The following is a 6170-nucleotide window of genomic DNA, read 5'->3' as shown; positions in this document are numbered from 1 at the left end:
TTTATCTGGGATATTATTGAAGGGTATTTCGGTCATTCAGTGCTCAACCCTCGTTTGGTTAAGACGTGCCACCATCGACTGCCCAAGCCTCGTCTTCAGGTAACTCCGCTGCCATCCTTTTTATCTTTGTGTTTTTCTCATTTTTTATATTGTCAATAAATAACGGTCACATCATGTAAACACCACTGTTTCATTTCGATTTACCTCCATTCACCGAGCCACATCATTTTACCCTAAATAGTTTTTCATATATTGAGATATTTTAGTCATAGAGCAAATGCAACATGCTGAAGATATTTATTAAAAACCGCAGAAACTTAGTATTTAACAGAATAAATACCTCTCTATCGCATTTTACTGAAAAGGGGGGACTCTAATGGCTTTAGCACTTTCAATCAGGGTAATAATAAGTAGCGATTTGTAGTAAACAAAACAACGTTTTCCGGCATATAACCTGTAACTATAATCACCAAATTTTTAAAGAATATTAAGGACGTTTGACCACCGGACGTATATTGTAGGCTAAATTGGTTACATGTTCGACGTATCATTCAACAATGTATCTCTTTTAACCAGAATAAAATATAAATAAAAGAACAGTTACTGGTTCTTTTTTTTTAAACGTATTTATATTAATTAATTATATTTGATAATATTATAGCTTTATGTTTTGTTTGGGATTTCCATAAATGCCAATAATAGAGATGCATAAATATTTACATTATTTGTTTGATTGAACTTATGCTGCGTCGGTGGATTAGAGGTCAAAAGTTTCGATTATATCATGCTTTTTTTTATTTCCACTTTTAAATAAAAATACTTGACTAAGGCAGTCGATTATTGATTTTATTATTGATTGATTATATTGATTATTGTTTTGTATTTTGAATCGTATTCCCATCTTTCCGGAAATTTATGGATTTAGTCTCGAAAAACCGATGTATCGTCTGAGACTATCCACGAATCAACATAGTGACAAGTAAGTGATAAGAGTCAAGTTATTTTATAGTTTTCTTTCTTTTTATGGTTTCCAATGGAGTTTCTCGGCGATTCGATCAACAGAAATCAGCAAGCTTTGCTGCTGACCATTTTCCACTGTAGCGTCTTTCATTTTGCATAACATCTTGATGAAATCCTTCACCATGCTCATCTGAGACGGCTTCAAGATTACCAGTAACGAAATCTGGATACTAGTCCAAGAAATGAATTTTAGGTGACATATTGCATCCTAAAGCTTTATGAGCAGAAAGAAGCTCTTTAATGTTTTGTCGGTAGTTTTCAGATTTTGTATTCACAAGAAAATTATGACACACTTTCATTAAAGCCACCCAAGCTCACCTTTTTGCTTTGTTCAACATTGATTCAAAAACTTCACCCGTCACAAGCTCGCGTATCTGTGGACCTACAAAAATTCCTTCTTTCAATTTCTCGTCACTGATTCGAGGAAATTTTGTTTTGAGAAGTTGGAAACCTGCACCATCTTTGTCCATAACTTTCAAAGGTTTTTTAATGGCCAAGTTTTCACTTTGTAATGTTTTTCTCTTGAGCGACTCTCCCACTCACAGAGAAAACAGCAAAACTTTGTGTGTCCTCCTTGTAATCCAGTAAGTATAGCGACGACTTTTAAATGAGTACAAATATTCCATAAGTATTGAGAATATCTAATTTTTTCGAGTAACACCTCCAGGTTTCCATAATTTTCCTTCATATTTGTTGCATGTGCAACGGGAACAGATGGGTATTTATTACCATTATGGAACAAAACGGCTTTCAAACGCTGAGGCGCCAATAAAAAGTATACATTCACTGGAATTTTCTGGAAAACTCAGTTCTTGAAAAAGCCCTACAGAATCATTATCATATACCAAATCATCTTCTTTAGAAAAGTAACTTGTAAAATATTCTTGTGTTGCCCGAAAATATAAAACCCTTGCGTTTTTATCCAAGAAATTCCACTGTTTTAATCTTGATCTGAGTAATTGTCTTTTAGAATTTAAAAGCTCCAAGTTTCTAACAAGATCATTTAAGTCACCTTGTTTAAGTAAATAAGGTTCCTTTGATAGGCTTGAAGATCCAGATAAAATGTATGAATACAAAAATATGCCAGTATAAAGAAAACTTGATTGAGACTGTAGACCAAAGATATTTTTATGTTCTAATTTTTCGCTATTATTTGGTGGACTTGGAGGTAAAGCGTCTTCACCATAAGGAATCGGTGTCTTAGCAGATGCGATATTCGCATGCAAAAATAACAATCATTTTCATGATTTTGTGGTTTTATTCACTTCAAATCATTGGCATTGGAAATGGCATGGATTTGTAACTTCCCTCAAGCCAGCCCCTCAATGTTCTTGAGCAACTATTGCAACCTTTTTTTTGGCAGCCAACTTTTATCAATAGAAAATCCAAAATACAGCTGATAAGTTATTTTAACAAGATCTGTTATCACATTTCGCTTTATTTTTAGAGTAAACTCACCACAAATGTAACAAAAACTGTCTCTAGGATTGTTAAAAGTTGACGGGATATGGCGGCATAAACTAAAATTAAATTAAATTTATTTTAGAACAATTTTCAAATTTCTATTTTATATTTATAAGCTCTGTTTATAAAAAAAACATAAACTACACATAAAATACTTAAAAATAATAGAGAATATGAATTTTAGCAAAACTTACCAAAATATTTTATACAAAACGTAAACAATTAAAAAACTAGCGTTCAAGTAACTGTTGTAAAGATACAGGGAATAATGCGCATGCGCGTATCTACTACCATAAAAATCACATTCGACAATCTAATTCTTTCTCATACAACTCCCTAAAACCTATTTTCTATTTACTACTCTGTTTATGATGTTGAAGTATAAAAAAAATAGAAAAATCCCAATTTAAAAAAAAAAAGAAAAAAGAAAAATCATATCATATAAAAATCGGCCGACGGGAATAGATTCAGAGCATTAAAATCTTCATATTTATCGTATAATTTCCTGTGATATTTAACAACTCATAGTGAGTAGCAAGCTTGTCTATTTTTTATAAGTATAAATAATGTTATGTTTTTTTTTGATAACACATTTTTAGTTGATTATATTATCGTGTGAATGAATGCACAAAAATTTATATTATTCGCTTGATACTGTATTTTTGAGCACTTATAACATCGGTGGATTTAAGGTCAAAGATTTAAGACATATTTTATATACGAAATATTAATTTTTGTGATTAGTTCATAAATTCATTCTCAAAAATAAATTCGTGTGGTTTTTATTTCACCAGTTTTTGTCATATGTATCTGTAGGGAAGGAGATCATGTCATGACCTGGTCGTATTACATTTTGTTTAGTAGCAGTGATTCATTATACTGAAAGAAATTCCCTTTTTGTGCACCAATATTTTAGGTACAAGAACAACGACTCTTTTATTTTTAGTATCTGTATAAAACGCGTTTTAACATAATATTGTTACAAAATGTTCAAAACGGTACGCTGTTCAGGGTGGGTAATCAGTTTAATAGGCAATACAATACTAAACAATCCGGTGAGTCCCATAAGAACATTCAGAACAAGTGGAAACACCAATGCGTCATACATTTGTCTACTTCCTCTGTCATTCTTGGCCTCCCAGTAAGAAATGAGATAGGTATGTAGGTTGTACATAAAAATATCGATATATAAATAATTTTCAAAATATCTGTAGTGACAGCTATAACCCTTTAGGCCACTGCTACTACATCTACATTAAATACAAAGCTTGACAACGTGGATTGACAGCATGCGTTTCCCGGCTATAAAAACCACCACGACCACATCGCTCTCTCCCTCTTTTCTCAGTCCCTTTGTAAGAGTACGACTTCCATAGCGCTTCCGTACTTCCTTTACCTAACCTAATATCCTGTCTATCCCCCCATCGATAACATGTAGTACTTCAGACCGACATAAACAAGTTTTTATTTAACCGGTGTTTTCTGTTCCCGTGCGAATTCCTTCCACAAAAATAGTAGTGATTGTTCTGATAAATAATCGCAGCCACACATTCCAACAGCCACAAGACAAACATTTCTACATCTCGATATATCAGCTTCGATATTTAAGAAAGATATATGGAAAGATTAAAAAATATCTGAGGGACCTGAAAAATATCAATCTTTCTTCTTAAAATTATCAACATTTTTAATATATATATATATGTATATATATATATATATATATATATATATATATATATATATATATATATATATATATATATATATATATATATAATCGATATTTTTTCAAAACAGAATGGGAAAATATCGGTCAAAAATATTTTTGTATTGGAATACACTGCTCATGATTCTTCACCCGCTTCAACCAAGGATAGTCTCGTTTCTGTCAACCTAAGGTTACAAAGTTTTTTTTTATTTTTTGGGTATTAACCTCATTAATTCGTTCGTGTTCGGAACTGACTATCTTCTAATGGTTTCGGTAGTATCCAAAGGGTAATAATAAGCAGTGATTTGAAATTTATCAAAAAGCCGAAAGAATATTTTCCGGCCTATAATCTGTATTATCAATAAGGTTTTGCATAATTTTGTAGACGTTTGAAAAGTGGACGCAGTTTGTGGGCTAATTCAGTTACATGTTCGAACGTATTATACAGTACAGGGTCTGATTCTAATATGAATATACCAGTTGCAGTAGGCAATACATCATATATTGAGAATGCGAGTTTACAGTTATTGGATTGGTGTAAACATTATATAATTTTTCTTCTACAATTTAAAATCATTTTGAAGATACACTCTCGTTTTGATATTTGATATTACTATCGTCTTATGTTTTCTTTGGGATTTCCATACATGATAATGATGGAGATGCATAAATATTTACATTATTTGATTGATACTTGTTTTTTTTATTGAACTTATGCTGCATCGGTGGATTTGGGGTCAAAAGTTAAGTTATATCATACTTAATACAATTTTTATGATTTGAATAAGGATATGTAGAGTAAGAAAACAACGATTCGACAGTTTTATTGGTCAATTTCATATCGATATCGAGTAAGCAAATCCAAAAGGGCATATTAATTGTATCCAGCGTTCATAATTATTTAATTACCTATCAGCAAAAGATCAACAAATAGTACTATAAAGTAATGAAATATGTTTTTCATTGTTGTATCATATACTTATTAAAACAAAACTTTAAGCCTTTTATTTTGTACCTTCGATTGAGTACAATTTTAAATAACTCCGATAGTGTATGTCCATGAAGCCAGTTTCTGTTTTGAAGCGTTTTTTTTATTATTTATTTCTAAGCAAGACATATGTGGCGCATTTACAAGGCGTTTATTGGTGCTTAATGACAATTTCGATAGCGATCCCCATTCATGTTTTTCATTTTTAGGATTTAGCTCATAAGATCTCATAGTATACCACAGCTACAGATACACGCTTTGTCATTAATGTTGGTGCCTTTCTATTATCATTGTTGATTAATTTTTCATCAACAGAAACAATACAATGCAAAAGATTTTTCTGATTTTGCTGTTGCAGCAGCATATCGCACATGACTTTTCAATGTCTTTAGGTTTCAATTCATACGGTACTATATATTTAAGTTTTTAGGGCACTATCATGTTCTTTAAGTGATTAGAAATGATTTATTGTGTTACTTCCAACCATTTCGAACCCTTTTCTTTGACGAAATGATACACTGAAAGGTGGCGCTTGTCAGTGAGGCTTCAACATAAAGTTAGTTACAAATGTTAGTTACAATTGGATTTAATACACAATAACGCCATTTTGATTCGATTTTGAATTGTCATATTTGAAGAAGGTATTTCATAATGTTATGTAGCTTCTCTATTTTTCGTTATTTTATGTTATTAGCTTGATATTGCATTTTTTTAAAATAATTTTAGCATCGGTATAATTAAGGTCAAAGATTTACAACATATTTTATATATAACATATTCATTTTTGATATTGGTTCTAGTTAAATAGAAAATAGTATCTCAAAAACAAATTAGGATTGTAGTAATGAAGGTAATTCTTATCAGCGCCTGTATAAAACGTGTTTTAACATATTATTGATGCAAAATGTTCAAAATGGTACGTTGTTCAGGCTCGGTGATCAGTTTAACAGAAAATACAATGCTAAACAATTCGGTGAGTCCCACAAG

Source organism: Rhynchophorus ferrugineus, unplaced genomic scaffold (assembly GCF_030347505.1).
Source record: "Rhynchophorus ferrugineus isolate W39M unplaced genomic scaffold, kcgeb_rfMv2 rfM4, whole genome shotgun sequence".
NCBI lineage: Eukaryota > Metazoa > Arthropoda > Insecta > Coleoptera > Curculionidae > Rhynchophorus > Rhynchophorus ferrugineus.
The sequence above is the reverse complement of the archived record's forward strand: the minus strand, read 5'-3'. Positions refer to the sequence as shown.